Source organism: Lathamus discolor, chromosome 4 (assembly GCF_037157495.1).
Source record: "Lathamus discolor isolate bLatDis1 chromosome 4, bLatDis1.hap1, whole genome shotgun sequence".
In the NCBI taxonomy this organism is placed as follows: Eukaryota; Metazoa; Chordata; class Aves; order Psittaciformes; family Psittacidae; genus Lathamus; species Lathamus discolor.
Window position 1 is genome coordinate 1564785 of NC_088887.1, and position 6666 is coordinate 1571450.

General features: G+C 45.3%; 1 long non-coding RNA gene across 11 annotated transcripts in view; it reads left to right on the top strand.

The window, feature by feature from the left end:
- LOC136012886 (uncharacterized) overlaps positions 1 to 4636 on the top strand; it is a 332231-nt gene extending 327595 nt beyond the window's left edge. For 10 of the 11 annotated variants that reach the window (XR_010612039.1, XR_010612044.1, XR_010612037.1 and 7 more), the window contains one exon: positions 2492 to 4636. This is a non-coding gene — a long non-coding RNA (uncharacterized LOC136012886). Of the gene's footprint in view, positions 1 to 494; positions 1592 to 2491 lie in introns of those variants that run through there. The other variant, XR_010612045.1, reaches the window with a different exon arrangement.
- Positions 4637 to 6666: the final 2030 nt, after the last annotated feature.

A 6666-nucleotide genomic window follows, 5' to 3' on the forward strand; every position in this document is an offset into this window, starting at 1 on the left:
TGTGCTGATGTCTAGGTAGACTTCAGTGATTATCATGCACGACAGCTGGTGTCTGATTTGGCAAACTTGTTCCTGTACCAAGAGACTGTCCAAACTGGGTCCAACCCAGACTATATCAGCAAGGTCTTGGTGTTTAGTGGTGTCTTTGGAGGCTGTTCAAGAAAAGGCAGATCCAGTTCTCAGAGTATGCTGCAAACTTTCCCCAGAGCGGGCATCACCACTGTTGAGACAACTTTTCAGAGCACGGACCCTCCTGTGGGTATGTCCTGACCATAGCTCTGCTAGGAGCAGCAGAATGTCCACTGGCTGTACCCAGAGCTGGTCTTCCTCCTCACAGAACGCCAGCCTTCTCTCCTTGCTCTGTTAGCACAAGGGACACTCTCCAGGAGGGGCTGCTGCATTCCCTTTGGGGAAGGGATGGATATAACTTTCTATTCAAAGCCAACAGGAGAGTCTATGAATCAGAACAGAGGCTTTCTTTGCCATACTTTCAGGTCTGCCATCCAGAGAAGAAGAACGAAAAGGGCTGTTTAAGAGGTATAAGATGAAGTGGCTGCCTCTCTTCTTCCACCAGTTAAGTGAAGCAGCTTCTTAGACCATATGAGGTTGTGTTTAAAGGCAAGAAACTCCAAGCAGGAAAACGCCTTGAGCCATGTGTTGTGTGCACACCCCACGCCTGCCTCCCCTCCTGCCATCCAGGGCTGTCGTGGAAGTCCACATCTTCTTGAAATGATTTTGAGCTGAAACAGAAGGGGTGCTGGTGTGTATTAAACATGGAAATATCAATGTGTAATAGTAACAGGAGTATTGTGACATGATCAGTGAGGTGAAGTTACTGTCCAACAAGAAGAGGTGATCTTTTCCTGTACTAATGTACCAGTTGGACTTAGGGGAGCACCACGGGAAAGGTGGAAAAGGACCCCACCATAAATCCTGATGAGCTGCTGCAAGCACAGACTGATGGAGCAATGGGTGAACATTATCTTAGAGGAATTTGCAGAGCCAGCAAGGAAGACACGAGGTTTTCTCAGAGACTGGAGTTTGGAGGCAGAAAAGAGCCAGAGAACTTCTAAAGGGAACTTGGCCTAAAATGCCACAGGAGAAATAATTTAACTTAATTGTACCAACCTGGTCAGCCCAAGTGTGGGCTGAGAGGCAATTGAGTACACTGAGGAGCCCTCTACTAACTGGTTAAATCACAAACCGGAGCAAAATTCCTATTTTATACTGAATTTTGCACATTATTTAGATTATAAATACATTTGCTTTGTAGTTCTAAGATCTATAGGTTGGGAGGCTCTGGACCAACCTTTTGGCCTGACAGTAAAAGAAGGGTTTCCTTCTCTGGGCTTGGGAAACCTGTTGAAGCCTATGGTCTAGCCAGGACTAATGTGGGAGGAGCAATGGTGCAAAAACCTCCGTAATCCGTAGCTTATGCCAGTCAGCAAAGCAGTGCCAACCATGCCAGCAGTGGAGTGTATGCCTGATGCTGCCTTTCTTGACAGCAGGTCTGACTCATTTCTCGGTGCCTTCACACGCATCCCATTTTCCCTGAGGAGTCTAAGTGCATGCTGCCATAGCCACTGTTCAACTTCAAGTATCACCTTGACTTTGTCCACTCGGCAGATGCATCATTGATTTCTGTAGCAGTGCTCTCTTGCAGCTTTGCTGTGCTATCTATCAGAGACTTCTAAATTACACACTAAGGATAAAACAAATAAGAGGAGGGAGGAAAGCAGATTTCGGAAGATGCATCTTATCTGTGCACTTCTTTTTGCCACTTGGAGATCCTGAAAATGGGATCTTGCTGCTATGGGGTTTTTTTAAGGCTTCTTTACAGCACAAGAGTTTCCCTTAAGCAAAGAATATAATTGTCAACCAGACTATGTCATTGTTAAGCTGCTAAAAAGTATAGCTCTAGCTAAGCAAGGCCTTGGGAGAGATTGTCTTTTGTCCTGGGCTTCTTAGAAGCTTTTGTAATGGTTTTATTTTAAAGGAATTCTGTCTGCCTGTCTGAGCAGGGGAGAGGAGGGAGACTGCAAAACTTCTCTGCAGTTCTGAGGCTGGCAAAATGTATGTGATCTGCAGATGTTCTCTAGCTCTGAGAGCATCTTGATGCGGCTCACTGAGCTCTGCCACTTGCCCCTGAATTTTCCTTTCATGCTTCCCCTCAGCTTATTTTCACCTCATTCAATAACTATTAACATAATGCTGCTGTTAGAAACCAGCAGGGGCTCATTGCTACTCTGCTACAGTGGCTCTCTACCCTGATACACTCACCTGTCTGCGTAAATTGAGCTAGTAAAGAGAAGGCAATTTCTAGGACACAAAGACTTTAACAGCCAGATTTGTGCCTGGTGTAAATCAGCATTGCTTTTTGCTATGGAGCTTTTCCAGCAATGAGTGGTTCAGCCCAGGTGAGAAGTGTTGGGCAGGAGATTAGAAAACCTCAAGGCAATTATTCTTTATTTCCTTTTGCCTTTCCCTGCAGCATCTCCGGAGCTGTCATCCACTCAAGCGTCTGGGCGCAGACCTACATCAAAAAGGCAACCTTGTCCAGCTGTGCCTCGTTTTCATCAGTGCTACAGACTCAGCTCTGGCTCCCAGGAGTGCCTCTTCTCATCCTGGCCAAGTAGCTTTGACCTTTGAAGGGCTGTTCTGGTCCATGATGAAAGTTTCATGTGACCCTGATACTAAATGTCTTTTGGAGCCCTAGTTATTTAAACCTAACAGTTGAGCCCCAGTTCAGCCGGTGATGGATGCTCATGGTGCGTTTTTAAACATTATGGTTCAGTAAGGGTGCAGCAAAACCAACATTAATGTGTTTCTTTTGCTTCTAAGTCCTGCTTTAGTGAGCCAAAAGATCTTGCACAGAAAAAAAACCCAAGGAAAACAAAGGAAACATCGAAACAACCTCAGCAGAACGCAAATTCCAGGGCTTGCTTTTTTGCACTGTGATGCTCCGAGTTACAGTGACTGGGACTACGGGTGGGCATTAAATGGTTGTCACAGGTGGATGATGTTGTGGTGCAAGCGAGTGATCCAGCATCACATCCCAGAGCCAACCATCTTACATGAGTGAGGAAGGTGGGCCAGATTCATTCGCTGTGCAGTTCCTGGCCTTTTTATCTCTGGATTTTCCATTTATTTTTATATCTGCCAAGAGGGTAGTTTAGAGAACATTACATTGTCATAACATTGTATTCCACTGGCAATATTCCTTAATTGTAGTAATAATACATAATCAGCCATATATGTATGCATTAATATATTAGCTGCCTAGCTTCTCTGCTAACTTCTGTTACACCCAACAACAGCCATGCTTGGCTGCCCCATTACCCGAGTTTCAAGGTACGAATTTCTGTTACCTGCTGGGGTGTGTGTTGTTTTTGCAACAGGAGCCAATGATGTTGCTGTCAGAAAGCCATGAGGTTTATTGTGGAGTCTATAATTTTTGTACAATGAGGTTTTCAGAGCACCCAACAGCACTGCAGTGCATTGATGGGCTGGCAAAGAGTGAACTCTTGGCGCGCTCACCAGAGGAGTTTAAGGACCCCTAAAACTACCACAGCCTCTGCCTCTAGCTGTGTGTGCTCCGGGTGTCAGAGAATAAGCCCTTGCTTTTGGAATGGCCAGAGGCTGCTGAAGGTTTTACTGTGGTATCTTTTCCTGAGGGCACATGCTGGATATGTAGGAGCAGACATCGCTCCCTGGGCAGAGGGGAGCAGTTACTGAGTGGGAAGGAAGGCCACAAAGAAGAGTCAGAAATATTTCTCTTTTAATAAAACCATTTGTCTGCAGTACACAGGCAGCAATTTACAGAAGGGCAGCTCCAGCTGGTCCCAGCTTCTGACTGGAGTGTGTGTGATTTAATGCAGTGCTCCACATCCCACCACTCATTTACTGCTTCCCACCCAGATTTGGACAGGCTTCTGAGCACAGGCCTACAGAAGCAAAACCACATGCCACAGTCCCCAGTATTAGAGTTACAGACTTGCCTCTGAAGCCACTGTGAGCCAGCTGAAGAAAGGCAAGTGGTGTCTATGAAGGGTAAAAATGGTACAAAGAAAAGCATGCTGTGATGTGCACTTGTGCTGGAAGGGTCCAACACAAGGGGAGGCAAGTGATGGTAGATGAAAATAGATCAGACAACAGAAAAGGCCAACAACTGCTGCTTGTCTCTGCAAAAGCATTGAATGGCATCTGCTGAACGACAGTGCAACTCAATTTGCAAAGTCCTATTTTTAATTGCAACAAATAGCCACAAACGATGTGCAGAATGAATGGATGGCTTTTTGCTGTGTTTTGCAAAGGTGAAATATGGGCCTGTGGAAGCGGGTGACATTGGTGAAGGGACTAACTTTGAAACGATAAAGAAAAATGAGCAGGGGAGGCAGAAGGAAGGAATTGGAAGAAATGGAGCAAGAGGAATATTATTTTGTGTAAATTAAATTTAAATAAAAAAAGATGACACTGGCTGTGAGCCTGTAATGCTGAAGTATTTTAAGGCCACCAGTAATAAGAGAATTATATATAACGTGAGTACCCCATGAGTGCCAGCTCTACCTCTTTTGTTCAGTAATGGAACTGGTGATGCACATTCATCAAGAAGACAAATAAACACCCTTCATATTGACCTAGAGTGGTAGCCTTGGTTGCTTAACATCTTCAGAGTTCACCTGCATCAAGGTGAACAACAGCAAAATCGACCAAAAAAAAAAGGTAAGAAAATGCCTAAGAAATGTTAGATTGCCATTTGACCTGTCGTTCAAGTCTCCTTAAATAGCTGGGCACAGCAGAGGGTCCTGTTCTGTGCTTCCAGGCTGCTCTAGAAGTTGATTTCTCCCACTCTGGTCTAATCAGCTCAGCAAGAGTTGCAGAGAAACTCCCATCTGAACAGTGACAGCCATAAAGGAAAACTGTAAGTCCCCTCTGCCTGGAGGGTTGTCGTGGGTACTGGCATATGCACAATGGGTGGATTCCTCCTAAAGGCCAGCAGGCTTTGTCACTTAAGGAAGGGAAGAAGGAAATGGGAGTATTCAATCACACGCATAAAAATCTGGCAGCATTAAAAGAACAATTCCTGCTATTCCCAGAGAAATGCCACACAGCAGCACTATTATTAGGCCTGGCTCAGATTTTGCCCGGTGTCACATGCCATGATCTACCAAGACGAAGATGTTTATGTACTCGCATGGAGGCATATGGGTCGAGAGGGCCACTGATGCAGTCAGTCACAGAGCAGATGCGAGGCAAGACAGGTAGCAGCCACAGAGGCAATTGGTTTGTAGAATAGAAGACAGGCAAAATCTTGCCTCTGGTCTCATGCCAGCTGGCTCAGCGAGCTTCTGGGAAGAAACAGCAAAGAATTATTAGCTCTCTGGAATAAGAGTCTACGGTTAAAGGATAACTTGTGACACTAAGAAAAACTGTACAGCTCCCTGCCACAGGATGCAGAGCTCAATGGTATATATTTGTTCAAAAATACTTAGGCTTGTTCATTCACATTCAGTTATTACTAAACATGACAGTTTGGATGTAACCTCCTTGCCAGAAAGTGCCTGAACATTGTCAGATGTTCATTGTCAGATGTGAGTCATTTCATATTGGCCCTTCCCCTTACAAACTTCCCCTTTGTGTCGTCTATTGGACAACAGCAAAGCAAATCCACATGGCATAGTAAAGGCATAAAATGGCTGCGTGGCAGCATATATTCACTGCAGCAAATGCCATGCTAATGCATGTGCGCAGATGCTGAGAGGTAGCTGCCCTTCAGCTCTCCTGGAGTCTGAGAAGAGAATATCCGTCAGCCCTGACGACCACATAGGCACATCCTTAGACAGACAGATCCTTATCTCAGAGGCAAAGTTATTAGTTGTTTCCTTGTCTGCCCTTGAGAGAGCGTGGTTATAGCCCATCTCTTGCTGTGTGAGCTCCAAGTCCCTCAAAGCCTTCCCTGCCTGCTTAGCTTCATGCAGTACAAACAGCCCCACTGAACTTACATCAGGCAACTCACAGTGTGTAACATTAACAGAGCAAGATTTTGTACGTCCAGGGCTTAAAGCTGCAGCCTAGCTCAAAAAAAAAGGATCTATTTGTATGGTACCATTTCTAACATCGTCTTTTCCTATAGGAGTAGTGCTGGCTTTTGACTAGCGTGTGCAGCGATAGGGCAGTGGTACTCATAATTGATTTTCCCATTCCAGAGAAGCAGTTGCACATATAAGCAAATACTCTCTGAATTCCACCCAGAGGGCAGAAAAGGATATTTATATGACAAACTGTTTCTAGACAAATGTACGTAGTTGACAGAAAATTAAATAGAAGCCGCAATCTTCAGCATGGGTTAAACCTCAGAGATAGCTCCTTTCAATCTCTTCCTGGTTTGGGGAGCCCTATATACTCACTCTCCAGTGGATATCTGCATGGGTGGATTCAATTAAGGCCCTTGGCAACCAGCTGGCTGGGTTTAGTTACCTTCCACCGGCCCCCGCGTGTAGTCCTTGGACCACTGATCTGTGACCACGGGTTTTGCAGTCAGTGATTGTAATTCTCCGAGGTTTGGGGGCACCTTGATGTACAGAGAGGGTTGGGGTATAATCTCCTCATAAATTCACACCTCAGATCTGGTATCGTGTGTAAGCCTTTCCTTTGCCATCACACAGA